Genomic DNA, 17,931 nt, shown 5'->3' on the forward strand with positions numbered 1-17,931 from the left:
TGGAAAAGTAACAGAAGTGCTCTAGATTGGATCCCAAATACTGGGTATCACAGTCTTGTATCAATGATCTAACCTGTACCAGACTACACTACATAGCTTCATCTTTGCTGAAAACATTATTTATCAAACCTAGTGATTCTTTATTACCAAAATTGAAATAATTTATTTTTTTCTGAGCAGCAAATTTACATGGACAGCAACCGTCTTGACCACTGACTACTACAATGGTACATATTAATCTGTCTTCCACATGAGAACTGTGAAAGCTATTTAATGCATCATTTTGTGATTAGAGTTACACAAGATTATTTGCAGAATTTCAGCAGCTGTTACTTTCTGTTCCTTTTACAGCATTTTTGTAATGAAAAAGGATTGTTGTAGTACTATATAGACAACCCTTCTTTATATTGTAGTTCTTGATTGCTTTATAGAAATGAGTATAAAGGTAGAAATGGCTATAAAATGAAATAAACAGTAAGCAAGAGGCACATATTAAAGCAATATGAATTTTAATCTACAAATCTCTTCCTCTGGAAGTGAAGAATGAAGAAATACCAGCAACACTGCTTTGGGGATTTTCCTCCCTCTTATTCCTTCAGGATGATAGAGTTTGCCAAGAATATCAACACTAATCTGGTAAATGTTCAGTGGTTGGCTTCAGACTACTGTCATCTGTTCTCCACATTCTTGTTATTTCCAAGAACACTGAAATATCTGGAGTAGGGATTCGTCAAAAATTAGAAAGTTTTTAAGTTGTATTGAACTTCACAGTCACACTTACCTTACTCAGTGGAGTAAGAAAAAAGCTTCTCTGAGGTCTTGTTTCCAGCCTCTGCACATCTGTCTCTAGAAATCCAAACCTATGCTTCATTTGTCTTCACAGATGTCCTTAGACAGACTGAAACTTCTTTCACTTATCTTCAGCTAAAACTAAGAATTGAACAAAATTTAGCATCTAGGCTGCATCTGCAGTCAATTTAGAAAACTGAGCATATTTGGAAGGTGATTAATCTCATGCTACAGTAGGGACCATGAAAGTGTCTTGGAAATGCTTATATGGAAGGAACTCAGATGATCAGTGGAAAGTAGACCTACAATTTGGAAATGTTTAAAATTGAACTAAGCACATCTCTCCCTAAGTCATGAAGGTAGCTGGGTAAAAGAGAATTAAACTAAAGAACAAATAAATCCTCAAAAGATTTTAAATGTTTTCTAAACACCAGAACCATTTTTACAGTTCAGATATTAAAACTTCTGTATCTATATTTTCTGTCTAGATATATCTAGACAGCTAATAAAAATTGTGATGGATTTTCCTTATAAAATATTCCTCACCCACAGACCAGCTATTTCTCAGTTCATAGTGACCTATTTAATGGAAGCTTAATGCTTGAAGAAAGTACATATTGAACAGCACTAGATCTTAAAGTCTTTTATTTATTTAAAGAAAAACAACAGTGTGGTTAATGGCAAGTCAGTTATCCCATATCATCCCTCTGTTGTGCTGCGTTTTATGGTCGGTTTTCAACCTTTTATAGTGTGGAACATATTTTAATAGACAGATTATTTAAAGTTCATGTTACCTCTCCCAAATCAGAGCCACACACTTCCCTTCTTTTTGATTGTCTGGCAGTTCTCTAGTGAGCAGACTAATCACTTCCAATGAAAATTAATGTTAGGAAAGTATGTAGTTCAAAATTTCTAAAAGTGAATATTGGTTTGGAAAGCCCATCTTGATACACAAAAATTGCATTCCTTTTTAGAGAAGAGCTAACCATCTTTTTCTGAAAGTCAAATTTCTTATGACGTGCATGTAAGATATCTCTAGACCACTTTAGAAATACTTTCGGAATTTTAAAATTAAAATGAAGTTTTCAATTAAAAAAAATCACTACAGTTTCAATTTGTAAAACTCTCCACTTGGTTCTCAAAAATCAAGCTGCGGTGTAACAATAAGACAACTATACTGCTATTCAAAAAGGTTTCTCATTTGAAAAACGTCATTGGTTTGAAAATGCCCAACCCTTTCAATGTAGAAGAATGATAAACTGTAGCTAAGTAGATCCAGGTAGCTGCACCAGTAAAAATCCAATAAAAAGAACACAAATAAGTTCCAAAAATAATTCCACTTTTTGAAGTTCCAGTCTATGCAGATGCACATCATGGCATACCTAAAATCTCGCGGATACTGAGTCTACTCTGTCTGTCCTGAAAATCAGACTGATTTTGCTTGAATTAATACATTAATTCAAACACCTGAGTTGATAAACTGCATTTGTGCTGAACCTGGAATATCACTGCTTTCCTTGACAGTAACATTTCCAGATTTTATTGAAATGCAGCTTTCTGTCAAGGATTATGAATTGCCTACTTTTCTTGTTTTCTGATGTGAAGTTGGTATGAATACAAGCTATACATTCTCAGGATATCTTCTTTTCTACTTTAAAAATGTTTCAAAGAGATCTAAAGTTTCTGTCAAACACAGGCTATTTTCTCTTGTTTTCTATGAACTTTTTTTTTCTTTTTAAAATATAATTTTGTTCATACACAGTGAAAAAAAAATGTTTTTTTTTTTTTTCGTTTGTTTTGTTGTTTTTTTGTTTTTTTTTTTTTTTTTTTAACTCATAAACCCAGCTGTATCTATACACAATTTTTTATACACATGCATGAATATTTCTTTGGCCATATATGTAACACAATATATAGTCCTATTTATAACAGAAACAAAACAAATGCAGAAGACATTACTCCCTATGAAATATCCTGCTGTATTATTTTATTGATGATTAATTTATTTTTGTTTGGTTCCTTTAATAAATTAGTGCAAAGTAACTATAACCTTTTAAAGTTGTTCCATATATTTAATTGCCTTTTACTTGAAGACTTCTCACTACTTTGTTATAGAAATAAGTAATTTAGCAACAATCTAAATTTAAATAATAATAATAATAACCTTTATTCTGCTTCTTAAATTAAAGCTCCCATGTCTACTTTGAGTGTCTTTGACTGCCAAGTGAATAATATTAAGAAAAAGTACTTATCAATGCTGCAGAAAAGAAAGTTTGTTTTTAGGCTTTTTTTTTTTCTCATGCCAAAGCACAGGTGCTTCCTAATTATAGCAGTAATTAAAGTTATTATCTTACCTGTTTATTCAAGGGCACAAGGACTTCTAATGGGAACAAATGAAGATATAAAGACTTGCTGTCAATTAGGCCTGAAGGCTTGAGGAGATAATGAAGGAGATTTGGAGTCAGGTTTCAGTTTTATACAATAACAAAAATAGTAATTCAGCACTTTTTACTTTTCCTGGAACCATCCCAATAGTTCAGGAGAAGAAAGACAAGAAGATTACCTGGGTAACACAATCTTAAGGGCACAAGAGAATAATGGTGTTCTCCCATAGGGACATCTATGCATCTATGGCAGAGCCTGCTGCCAGAAGATGGGACTGCTACAAATATAAGCCCATCAACCCGAGAACAACAAATCTGTTCAGCTTCTTGTCACAGATCATGTCAATACAGTGCAGGCCATGAAGGACAGGTGAAATGTGACTCCGCTGTGGGCACTGCATTCTTGAGTCCCTGTCTTAGTAAAATGGCTTGACATGACTAGTGCTATTTTCACAGAGATGTAATTTAGGACTGACAGTACATTGAACATATCCTTTTGCTGCATATTTTCTTAGTGTGCCTCTTAAAGTACGGAAAGAGGACATATGGCAACTATAGGGCAAGGTAAGTGACTTGCTGAACTTCTGTGCTTGTTCTATTGTTAGTTCTATCATTATGAACCTATCAGTTTCAAAACTATGTTACATGAACTGGGAATATTCCTATTGTATTGCTTATTGACTTTAATATAATGGCATATGTACATAGAGCTCAGGACAGACGTTGCAGAGTGTGTATATTACCAGCCAAAAGAAAATATCAAATGTGCATCACTTAATGAATTAGATTAGTCACACATTTTAAATATTCTGTTCTTGCTGTCTGACTTCATTATGCATATTTTACAGCAAATTACTAGTAATATTCCTAAGTTAGAAGGTAGTGTATTTTAGTTGCAGACATTACTGTCTGTTTCGTTGAGACCGGCACTTTCAAATATTAATGAAAACTTGTAGCCTCGTCTAAAAAGTATATAAATGCATATAACAGGGAAAATTAAGCGATGGTAAAGAAATACTTACATTTTCGTCTTTGATCTGATAGATGTTGTCCTGCATAGAGAGGAAAACATTAAATCAGCATAACAATCTCTCCTTTTTTTGCAAGTGTCCCACAAATAAAGAAGCAGATTTTACAAGCTGGCGCACTGGGAATTTACAGCAGCAGGTGCATGGTACCTGGTTAGAATCTGTTCACACCAAAATGAAACACCAAATGATTAGAAACAGAACTAAAACACAGGATTTCTTGACCTTTACAATGTCTGGTTTTGTTTGTTTGTTGTTGTTTGCTTGTTTTCTTAATGTTGCTGGTGGTGGAGGATTTTGTTTGTTTGTTTTGTGCCTTCCTCGCCTCCACGCTATACTGGAACCTATGTCATAGTTTTATACCTAGTTGCTCCGAAGACTCTACATTTATTATTTAGATAAGGGGGATTGTCTTCACTGGCCAAGCCATCACACCCTGGTAAGTTCCTATGACTGTGCTTATTTTCCCAGCCCATGATGTCCCACCAGAAGCCATCCAGAAACAAATGGGTTCTGAACGTTAATTTAAAGCCAGGACCTTGCAAACAGATCCATTCACACATGTATTATTGATTTCATTAACTTTGCAAGGCCTAAAGGGTTATGGTAATTCTGTGTAGGGACTTTGAGGAAGCTCTCCAAGGTTAGGGGAGGTGTGAAATGTGTTTCTTCCTTCAATATGCTGAAGCCCTTCTAATATTGTCTGGGTTACACTAAAGGAGATTAGAACCTCAGGGAAAACTTTAGGAAAGCATTTTATTTACAGATAATTCTCCCTATTCTTTATTTATTTTTTCTTTTCTTGCAACTCTCTTTTTTTTTTGTTAAAAGAAACATCAGCAAAAATGCAAACTCTTGTAGTTTCCTACTGATTACTCCCTATCCAATGTCCTAATCCTCTCTTCATTGTTTCACAAGCAGTTATTATAAAAATTACTGAGGTTATAAGCAAGATTATGATTTTAGTGGTGGAATGAGCAGTAGGAAAAAAGAGGGGGAGGAAGGGTATTATGTAAGCATGTAACCCTTATGGGATTTATAATTTGTTAATGAACCGGTAAATTCTCCTTTTAAAGTCAAAAGGTTTCATATAAATACAGTCAAACTTGCAACACTGACTCCAGGTAAAACACTATCCCAAAGTCTTCCAATTGAATCATTGGTTTTGAATCCAATTTCCATAGCAACAGAGACCCGTCTCTTCTGAAGTGGCAAAGAAAATGTGGATTTTTCATATTATTCAGAACTCGGAGACAGACCACTCTGAGGTAAGGTTGCAAAGACCTAAGTTAAAGGGAGCCCTGAAACTTAGCAAACTCATACATAGCTAAATCCAAACGTCCTACTTTAATTACTTCATTTTGGACTAAGACCTCAAATACCATGCCTGAACAGGACCACCCCATTTACTGACAATGGGAAGCCACTTCCTCGGGAATTCTGCACTGAAAGTGCCAGCAGCCGGGCAGTAATAAGCACAAAGAATAAAACAGCTTATCTCACATCATACCTGGAGTAGACCTAAGCATTAGATAACTTTGATCCTTTCCAATGCTCTGATGTAGAAGTCCTCTGTTCTGGCCCCTGTTCCCTCAGTCATGTGTGTATTCACATGTAGTATTTTGCATTATCACAGAATCACAGAATTGTCTAGGTTGGAAGAGACCTCAAGATCATTGAGTCCAACCTCTGACCTAACACTAACAAGTCCTCCACTAAACCATATCACTAAGTTCAACATCTAAACGTCTTTTAAAGACCTCCAGGGATGGTGACTCCACTACTTCCCTGGGCAGCCTATTCCAATGCCTAACAACCCTCTCAGTAAAGAAGTTCTTCCTAATATCCAACCTAAAACACCGCTGGTGCAACTTTAGCCCGTTACCCCTTGTCCTGTCACCAGGCACATGGGAGAACAGACCAACCCCCACCTCACTACAGCCTCCTTTAACGTTCTTATAAAGAGCGATAAGGTCGCCCCTGAGCCTCCTTTTCTCCAGGCTGAACAAACCCATCTCCCTCAGCCACTCCTTGTAAGACTTGTTCTCCAAACCCCTCACCAGTTTCGTCACCCTTCTCTGGACTCTTTTGAACACCTTGATGTCCTTCTTGTAGCGAGGGGCCCAAAACTGAACACACTACTTGAGGTGCAGCCTCACCAGAGCCAAGTTATTGTGTTTGTTAAAATATATTTAACCAGGAGTACAAATTTTCCTTGTTAGAGTAAGGATGGAGTAAAATTCAGGACATCTACTTTTGGATAAGTATTTTTTTTTTTGTATATTTTAAAACATTCCCTAAACTGAGGACTGAATTTCACAAAAACTAAGTACTTATTGGGATCTCCTGTGGGTTCCCAGCAGCTTCAGCTGAGCCTCCCCACTGTACATTGCAACTTGGTGTCAGAACAGGAGACACAGGCTAAGCAAGGGCACAGCTAGAGGGTTTTAGACTCTTCTAGAAGTAGGATTTCCAATATTTTATTATTATTTTACTATGACTAATTTGGTTTGTAATTATCTCCAGGCAGGGATCTATCATCATTTATTATAAGAGAAATCTTACAGCTAACATAATGATCCAACATTCTAAAAACAAGAGTAGAAAACAGTACATATACACGTCATTTCAAGGAGAGATGTTTCTGAATATCTTATATTTCTGCTGTTAACTACTGGGTCAAAAATCTTCCTTGGAAGGCAGTAAGAGACATTAGCATGAGTAACGATCAAACCTAGCCTATCTACTAGAGCTATGTATAGCTCATTTTTATTTTTATTTTTAAGTAGCTTCTCCTTCTCTTCCTCTCTCTTAAATATATCTGGTACAGTATATTACTACTTTTTGTATATATACAATAAACCTTAGCATGCTCCTAGTAATTCAGTCTTCTGAAAGCATTTTAAAAATCCTTTCCATTTTACAGTATCAGTATTGCAACAGAGAATATAGCGTTATCATTATTGAGAGAGTTGGGGAAAAATAAATATACCATCTATCTTTTTCTCATTTTGAAGATGACTCTTCAAAAGTCATCTTTTGAAGGTGACTGTGCTTGCTCAATTACAGTCTTCTCAGATAAACTTGCCTTCATTTGCTTATTAACCTGCACAGTAATTAATACCATTCTTTCTAGAGAAAATCTCTTCTTTGTGAAAATTCTGAATTATTGGCACTGTATAACTCCTTGATGACACCAATTCCCAGTTAAGTGCCAGAAAAAGAGAGTGGAGGATAGTAAGACATGCAGTCCAGGGGCACTTACACGAGACATCATGACAAGTGATGTAATATCAAGCACCTGGGAAACCCATGATGACTGTTTGGAGTGTCAAAATATCTGCAGACTGTAACAAGAAAGTGCTGCCTGCTTTCTCACATTGTTTTGTTTTGTTTTGTTTTAATATATATAAATATTCTATGCACTCTTTGAAGGCAGTCCAATGACAGCAGACAACAAAATGAACTTCAAAGAAATAATAGATTCTGACATAGTGGATGATTTATATGTTTATATACATATATATATTTTTCTTTTTTTACTTCTCTTGAATTGTCACTGTCCAGTTTTACACTTTTCTGGAGCAAGAGGCAATTTGCCAAAAGGGCACAACTTGAACTGGTCAGCAACTGGGTCTTGTTTTCATGTTGCATGTTTTCATGTTGCAGAACTTAAAGCAATAGTTTTTGTTCTTTTTTCACTTAAAAAGTGCTCCTGATTTTGTGCATGCAAAAGTACAAATAGAACAAATAGAAAGCGCCTTTCCTACATGTTTCTCCTTCTTGTATGCTTATAGGTGAGAAAGAGACCATTGCAGTTACCATCATGATCTAGAATATTTTTTATTTTTTTTTCCCTTAGTGACCTTTATTTTCTTTTTCTAGTATACATGAATATGCTGACCATAAGAAATAGTGCATTAAAATAAACACAGGGAAAATGGGCAGCCGAATCAGTGCTGACCATCCCCAGAACTGTCATAGTTGTTTATACATGGACTAAATATTGTGAGGTGCTGAACATCGTATCTTTATTGGTTTCACTTTGCAAAGCCAGCTGTCCTGGGGAAGTGGGCAGTTGTATCTTGCTCTTCTACTGCAGTGAATAACGGATTAAAGATCAATATAAACAGCTTTGACGCTTCAAAGTCATTTGCCTAAGCATGTGCTATAGATACAGGACAAGAACAGAGTTTGTCATACACACCTACACAAGAGACAGAGGAGCTTAAAGTGCCCTCTAACACACTGCAATTTACCCTGAGTGAAGATTGCATTACAAAAGGGTGAATGGCCTCTACAAGGCAGCTATTCCCACTCCTTTGCAGATGCATGGGGAGTGAGTAATGTCTAGCTGTGACCCTTGCCCTGACATACTGACCAGCACAGCCTGGCTGGTACAGAGAGAAGAAATCATCTGTACCAGGTAAAAGGCTAATGCAGTTTATTTTCTTCCTGGAGCAAGGGGTAATCAGGGACTATATTGTGACTCTCTGAGTCATGGTTCAGTACCTGATCTCCTGAGACATGCAGTGAACAACTACTGGGGATAATTCAGCAGTACACCCCATGAAAACAAGATGTTAAAATAAAGAATACTATATTTAAAGGATCATAAAAAATACAGAAATACATGCAGGAGACATATGTTAAATGATACTATTTTCTTTTGGGTGACTTTCCCTCATTAGTAACTACAGCATAGTTGGCATTGCTCACATTCTTGCATTGTCCCACATTATTATCACAACACTCTAACCATTTTAAGTACATTTATTTCATATAATTCCTAATGAGATACAGAGTTCTTATACCAGAGATGTTTATCCAAAATAACATTCAGTAAATCCAATGGCTTTCTTAACATGGCTCTATCTATTTATGAATAATTTCAAGATTGTGGTCCAGATGTTCTTTAAAATTTTAAATAACATTTTCAGATTTTGATCTCTAATAAAAATAATATGGTTTATGCATGACTGAATAAAATGCCGGTAATTTGTTTTAGATCGTGTAATGAATTTGTAGCAAATGTTGCTTTTCAGCCATTACTAGTTAACTGAGACTTTTTCTATGTTGTTGAACAAAAATGTTCACAGAAAGTTTTGCTGGAATGATGTCTTCAACAACACATGCAAAGCTCAATTTATAGATTTGACAATATCTTTCTTAAAATGTTTCTGAATGTAAAATTATTATTCACTAAACTTGTCCTAGCACATTTAAGAGACTTCTTGAAGAAGTGTGGATTACTTCTATGATAAATATTTTGCAAGGACTGGCCAATATACAAGAGGCTATATTATATCAAAAGTGGAGATTCTATGTGAGATAGGCATAGCTCTGTTCCCCTTAGGGTAATAATCATTCAGCAGTGCACCTAATGGATCCCAGTAGCTCTATTTTTTGCACTTAATAAAAGTATAGGGAGATTTAGCAAGCATAGAGTACCAGGCCTGCTTTTACTGTTGTTGATTAGGGGTCAGGCATCCAGTTTCCTTCTCTGACATCATTTTACTGCAATTTTCAAAGAGACACTTCACACTTTGTCTGAACACCGACCATAATTTCTGTCACAATTTGTTAAGATCCAGCAAACCCTCCTAAGGCTACTGAGGAAACTTCAGCAGTTAATATTCAAAACATGAAAATCTAGGCTTGTATTCTAATTTGCTACTGATGCAATATTAAAGCAATATATTTATAAAATATTAATGTTATATTTGTTCTGAATTTATTTTATTTAATTTTTTACACAAGGATAAAACCCTTGCAGCCTTAAAACAACATGTCTCATTTTCAAGGGTGTCCTCTGGGGCAAACAGACAGGGAATTTACACACAGCTTGGTAACTTGAACAATAGTGTGGTAAAGGCACTGTGCTGAAAGATATACTCTTTCATGAGTAATAAGGGTTTTGCTGATAAAAATAAAATGTCGTCTTATCTGTTTGACCAGTTGATAGGATATAATTTCTAATACTACCCCCTTGAACCCATCCATAGAAGAAGAAGCCTGGAGAAAACTTGGAGATAAGGTCCTTCACTTATTCCATCAGTACCAAGAAAAACTCAGATTTATTTTTCAGACAGAGAATTCTTTTCAATAATCACATTATTGTGATTATTGTGATCACATCTTATGTAAGAAGATTTGTGCATGATAGTTTTTCTGATGAGCAAAGAAATTTTGTAGTAATTCTGACTTCATCTATAATGCTGTCAGAATCTGAAGGTTTAAAGCATTTAAAAAAAGATCTAAGTCTCAGACTTAGAATTAAGTAAAATTAATGGTGCATTTGTCCCGTTCAGAAAATGTTAATTTCTTGTGTCATTTTTTAATTTTCTCCTCAATAACATGAAGCTGTGTCATATCTGATTTTTAGACAATGAACCATGAAAATTATTGAGAGATTTGGAGAGAAATAAAAGGGCATTTTTTTCTGTCTCTATGTTCAGTGTCCAGGAAAACATAAACCAATCATGTATAAATTGAACTACAATTTGTAAACAGTTTCCAGCAATCAGAGCAGTGAGGTCCTAGCATGGTAGTGGCAACAAAAACAACAAATTTTATCTTAAATGGAGTTTGATAAGTTTATAAAAAGACTCACCAATATAGTGTGAGTTATGTAATGATGAAGATATGAGACACTTTTATAATGCATGAAACAAGGGCTGTAATCAGCTCATATTTCAAATTAGCCTTCATATATATATTAAAAAAAAAAAAAAAAAAAAAAAAGCTTACTAGTCAGGATATGAGGACTCAAGTTCTGCACAAAATTTTCAAACTTATAGAGTAAGAAAAAATCAGATGCTTTTAGATATTGTTCATCATTTTGCAAATGAATTCAAGAATTACCTTATGAATTGTTGCCTTTCTGGCAGTTCCCTGATGCACTATTACTATTGTGAATGTTCTAAGCAAATTTTCTTCCATTGAAGTACAAATAAGTAAATGGTTTACCTGAAGTTTTTTAGGATATTGAAGAGCCTTTAGCTTTCTAATCTCAGGATATAAGTAGTAACTATATTCCTTATTCATCTCAGCTAAAGGGCTTTCTTAACCTCCATATCTTGACAGGCTTGAGAGGTGGGCCTGTGCCCCTCATGGCGTTCCGTAAGACCAAGTGCAAGGTCCTGCATCTGGTCCTGGGCATTCCCAAAATACAGGCTGGGCAGAGAATGGATTGAGAGCAGCCCTGAGGAGGAGGATCTGGGAGTGTTAGTTGATGAGAAGGTCAATGTGAACTGGCAACGTGTGCTTGCAGCCCAGAATGCCAACTGTATCCTGGGTTACATCACAAGAAGCATGGCCAGCAGGTTGAGGGAAGTGATTCTTTCCCTCTGTTCTCCTCTCAAGATACCCCACCTGGAGTGCTGCATTCAGTTCTGGTTTCCCCAACACAAGAAGGACATAGAAGTATTAGAATGAGTCCAGAGACGGCCCCAAAAATGATCAAGGAGACCCTCTCCTACAAACACAGGTCGAGAGAGTTGGTATTTTTCATCTTGGAGAAGAGAAGGCTCCAGGGAGACCTTATAGTGGCCTCCCAGCAGGGGGGCCTACAAAGGGTCATACAGGAAAACAAGGGAGGGACTCTTTGTCCGGGAGCGTAGTAATAGGACATGGAGTAATGGCTTTAAACTAAAAGTGAGTAGGTTTAGATTAGACATGAGGAAGAAATTATTTACTCTGAGGGTGGTGAGACATTGGCACAGGTTGCCCAGAGAAGTTGTGGATGCCCCATCCCTGGAAGTGTTCAAGGCCAGGTTAAACAACCCCGGGGCTTTGAGCTCAGAGCAACTGGTCTAGTGGGAGGTGTCCCTGCCCATGGCAGGGAGGTTGGAAATAGATAATCTTAAAGGTCCCTTCCAACCCAAAGAATTCTGTGGTTCTACAATGATTCTATGATATTTGCACCCTCTTTTCCTGAGAAATGCCAGCCAATGGAAACACTTCTGTAAGTACCAGATTTCATATCCTGCTTTGCCTTAAAGCTGCCTATATGGAGAAAAATGAGACTTTCAGAGTCTGACAGACTTTGAATATGCATCTACTTAGACATGCTAAGTCTGAATTATAAGCAAGGGAAGAAAAAGCAAGTGGACCTAACTGGAGATCTGTCATCTCAAGACTGCTGTAGTAAGAAATGAAAGTGAACAAGGAATAAAATAAAGGGAAAGTTTAAGCATCATCAGGATGTGCAGAGTTAACATAAGAGCTGTCCTATGTAAGCAGAATTAGATCTTTCACAGGAAAAAATAAATAAAATAAAACAAAACAAAACAAAACAAAACAAAATAAAATAAAAGTTATTTACCTGTTTGAATTAACAGAGAACAAAAGAAAGTAGTAGCACTTGCACCTATATTGGAACAATATCTAATTCTTTCCCATAAACTGCATTAGCATTTTGCTTCCATTTTTGGTGGGCATGCGAATGCTGAATATGAGAGAAAACATGACCATGAGTGAATTAAGACAACACAAAAGAAAATTCAAGTTCTTGAAGCAGAATTAAAACTCTAACAGTTTAATGAACTAAAATCAAATCAGATTGCATGATGTCATTGTAGATATCTAAAAGAGCTACCACATGAAATTGCAAGCTCTTGTATTAAATCTGTTAAACAAATCTATCAAGTCACAGCTCAACCCTTTTAATGCAAAATAGAAAATGTAATTTCTGAATTTGAGAAAGGGCAATGAAAATGGCCAAGGCACTGCTCTAAAGTGCCACTAATCTGATTCTCATTTTATACGAGGCATTAGAACAAAAGGCAGTAAGGGAAGGAACTTAAGCAGTACTGCTTATAAATACAGAGCTTCTCACAGAGCTCTCACCACTGTGTGGTTGTGTATCACAATAAGTCACATGGCATTAATCCAAATAATTGTAGTGGATTACCTTGACTGGCTACCAGACCCCCAACCACCTGCTCTCACACTCCTCCTGTGCCATGCAGTGGGTCTTCTGGGGTTGCATGGAAACTGCTGGCACTGGCTGTGTCCAGCATGGGGCAGCCCTAGTCTCTCCTCAGAGCCAAACTGCAGACACCCAACTGCGAACTTGCCATGTAAACATGATACAGTGGTTTGTGTCTATTTAAAGAAAAAAAAAAAATATATATATATATATAAAGTTCCTACTGCTAGTTTAACTTAGCCATGTTGATTAGTGTACTACTATTTATTATTTATAAGTTATTATTTATTATATATAATTAATATGCATATATTTGCACATGTGATGTCATGAGCAAGTAATATATATCTTCCAGGAAAAGAAAAATCATAAAAACAACATATATGTAATATAAATTATTATTTTATTCAATAGCTATTTATTTCAGAGTTCTTAAGTTGCCTAGTTTGTAGTCTTTCTTTAAAAGGAACAGAAATTATCTGAGTTGTATATTTGGTAGTTGTGCTAGGCTTACTAATCAAATTCCTGATTTTTTTAATTCACCATTTAAGGCCTACCTTTAGATCTCTGGGGCACAGTCAATTAAATTGATGTGAAAAATGGAATACTGCTTTAAATGGACATCAGAGGTTGCTGGGAACTCTGAAATGGAGGAGTTGCAGAGTTTCGTACCAGACAGCACTTCATTGCTATGTGCTACATTGTGTGAGGTTTTTCATACTAGAATAGCTTAATCAAATTGCTGGAGTCTGAACCAATATTTGTTTTAAAAAAATAGAGTGTAGATGTTATTGTTGCAAACTTTTCTACCTTGTCTTGGTATGAATTTACTATCAGAGTAGGAGGACATCTTATAATCATTCTAAATTAGCTGGTTTTTTTCATGTCTTGGACTAAGTCTATAACCAATACAACCAGCTTTATAGTAAGAGGAGTTAGCTTATTTCATGTTTTGTGGTTGTACTTATCACTCAACTGTATCTGACTACCCCTACTGTTGTGTAATATTTACAATATTACACATTTAGAATTCTACATATCAAAAGAGAAGAAAATCAAATTCTGTGCTGCAGTAAATATTGCTATTTTTAAAATGCTAATATTATTTCCATTTTGCTGTTTCCTGTGTTGTCTTCATGCTACCAACACACAATTTCTTTCCTGCTTGGTGGCTTAATTTGGTGAACTTAGCTGAAAGACTGTAAACTTCAACGAACAGGGACCTTGTCTTTCCAGATCTTTGTAAAATACAAGACACACCTGAAGCACTGCCTTTGTTTTAATCTTCTAAAACATCTAACTAGAAATGAAATATTTTTCCATCAGTGAAATTTTTAAAAGAAATAAAAAAAATAAAATAAATAAACCTCATATTTAAAGGTATAGGTTGTAAGCAGGTTTAAATACTGAAAACAAATTTCTTTATTAAGTTGTCCACAGTTATGATAACATTAAACCATTTGAGTCATCTAAGAAGAAGAAATGATAGAAATCATTTCATAAAAATCACCTGAGAAATACTGAGTGCATTTTAAGCACTGACAAGTACCATAATACATAAGTACACACTTAAGAAAAATGTTTATGTACAGACAAAGACTGTTAAAATGGTTATTAAATCAATAGATTTTTGTTTTAGTAACAAAAATCTATTCTCTCTGTTCTAGTGTGGGTGTACACAGCTTTTGTTGGCATGGTTTAGAAGGCTAACCATTGGCTATAAGAAAACTCAATAAATCAATAACAATTGTTATGATAACAAGAAGTGGGACACTGTGGAATGGCAGTTGTAGCATTATGTATGAGGAGAGGCATGACTTGTTTGGCTCTATTAAGCTAGTATGTATCTATGATTACATAGGGAATTTAGTAATGGAGATGGAAGCTGGCAATTATGATCTCATAATCAACTTGCTATTCCATAAAGATATAATAAAGGTAAAAAGAATCAATTTGTATCTTTGCACAGTTACAGATAAGTCTACAAACAATACCAATGTCTTTTTTTCGTTTGTCACATAAAAATGAATCCGTGTAATATAGATCAATGTACAGTAATAGGAAAATGGTATGAGAATATGGAGCAAGCTCAGTATTCATGAAATATATTAAACTGAAATCCAAGTAGAATGAAAACATATTTTTCAAGGAATGGTTAATTGACACTTCTGCTTACACTCCTATCAACCTTTGATGAAGAGACATCCTATGTTTAGGAAAGAATAGGCCATTCTCCAGCACAGCTCCTGGTATTCTGGAGGTTGCCCTTTTTGATTCTGAAGATAATTGAGAGATATCTGTTGATTGTGAATGAGACCACATATACCAAATCACTACACGGAAGCTACCCAACAGCCCATTTTTTTGTGAGAAGACTTTTTAATTATTGCATTAAAGTATTTTAATGAATCTGTTACACTCAAATTCTGTTGAAAGTGATATAGACTGGGCTAAAGAACACAGAATTGTTTTGCTTCTACTGCAGAAGAATTTGGTAGTAGAAGTAGATACTTACAAACCAGACATAACCAAGTTCACTGCAGACTGTCAATTGCAAAATTGTCTATTTATTTATTTTATTTATTTATTTATTTATTTATTTATTTTTGGGGGGAGGCAGAGGGGGTTTTTAGTGCCCTTGTTTGAGGCAGTTTGTAGGCCTAAATCAAGGAAACATCTGTTTTGCTGTAACTTACCTTCTGGTATGGGTTAAGTAAACAGATAGCTTTTTAAATACAAAGGAGAAAAAAATGAAGTGACCTTAAACACTTATTAAAAAGTAACTATAGTGCATTACCATTCATTAAAGTAATATCAATGAAAAGCATAGTAAAATGTTTCTTCTAGAAAAAAAAAAAAAAAAAAAAAAAAAGAATTTAAAAACTCCACAAAATATATGCATATATCTAGCTTTAAGCATATTTACAAAATCCTAATGGCTATGGGTAAGCTAAATGTGTAACAGTTGTTTAAACTACAGAATATTACAAATAGGTTGCATTTAATGAAACTTAGAAGATAACTTTAAACAGATATAAATGTTTTTGGTTGTTTTTTTTTTTTTTTTGTGTGTGTGTGTGTTGTTGTTTTTTTTTGTGTGTGTGTTTTTGCTTTTGTTTGGTTTGGTTGGTTTTTATTTTGTTGTTTTGCACAGTAAGTAGTAAACTTCTAGAACGTGCTGGCACAGATGGTTGATGGCACGGACAGGCTCAGTATGTTCAAAAAGGGATTTAGACAAATGTATGGACAACTCAGTATGTTCAAAAAGGGATTTAGACAAATGTATGGACAACAGATCTATGAGAAGCTAGTACATAACTGACAGGGAAATACAACTAATGTAGCTACTGTGGATGCTTGGAAATGTACTGCAGAAAGCATCAATATTTGTGTGTTCTACCTAAATATGCTGATGTATTGCCACTGCTGGAAATTATTACTGTTATACAGGCACTTCTTGCATTTTTAGCCACTTGTTCTTTTGATTCATAACTGACAGACATGTCTGTCCCTGCACATTTGTTAGTTTTTTTGTTTGTTTGTTTGTTTGTTTGTTTGTTTTCTTGATATAAGGTTAATGCTTTTGTACCTTCATCTCATTTTAGAGTAGGTTTTCAGAAGTTGCCAGTGACCTGCTAAGATCTGCAGTACAATGAAACAATTTGGGGGGTAAATTTGATTAAAAGCAAGGAGATTGTTAAATACCTTTTTATGCATACAAGTGATCTGGCTAAATAAAATGTTAAGATTTGGGAAGATTTCATGTGAAAGGTAATGAAAAGGAGATCTGAGTCCATAATGTCATCAGTAAAATATCAGAGTACCATCGTCATGTTCTACCCATTATTAGACTTGTTTTGCTCCTCTTCCTTCTGCTGGATAAAACCACCATTGTGGTTGCATTATCTAGTAAGGTGGAAACTCCACTACTAACTCCCACCCTTACCATCTTAACAAATAATTTTGAAAGCAGCACTGTATGAAAAGCTATTCTGAAGTCATGACAGATTAGATCTACTGCACTTCCCTTGTCTGGAGAATCAGTTATCTTATAAAACATATATATATATATATATATATATATATATATATATATATATGTTTTTTATACATATATATATATATATATATACATATTGGGTTAGTCTGGAATGATCTGACTTTGGTGAACCCAAGATGCATTTTATCCCGTTTTCCATCTGCTTCCTTTCCCAGTTACTTGCAGAAAGTTACATTGGACATGATGTACACCTCAATTAGTTTCAGAGCTAACGGTCTCACACTTTGAAGTACACCTAAGAATGTATCTGCTGATAAAGTAAATAAATAGTGCATTTCTTTGACTAGTATAAAGTGTGTCCTGAATATAACAGATTACCTATGTGACTAAAGGTACACACATTTAAAGAATGCTACTATTTTACTGAAGAAATACAAAGTCTTAACACTACCAAAAAAAAAAAAAAAATTGAAAAACATGCAAATTTAAATAAAAGTACTTTTTTGTGTTAATGAGAGATTGTTTGTGCATTTAAAGACTTCAAAATAAAGAATTAAAATTGCTTATGGCAAACCTGATTGCATCTTCTCCCAGTTTTGAAGTGCTTACTGATATTTGCTGTAAAATGCTTTAATCAAAAAACTATATAGAGAAGTTGTTGTTATCTCTTTTGAATAGTTTTATTATGATTTTGGAAGTGGGGAGACTGATTCAGGTACTAAAGCATAGTTTCTTTGTGACATTATAGACTGTTTGGGTACGCTGGCTCATCTGTGGATGCAGTTTTAAAAGGTGCAA

Source organism: Aythya ferina, assembly GCF_964211825.1.
Source record: "Aythya ferina genome assembly, chromosome: 2".
Classification (NCBI taxonomy): Eukaryota; Metazoa; Chordata; class Aves; order Anseriformes; family Anatidae; genus Aythya; species Aythya ferina.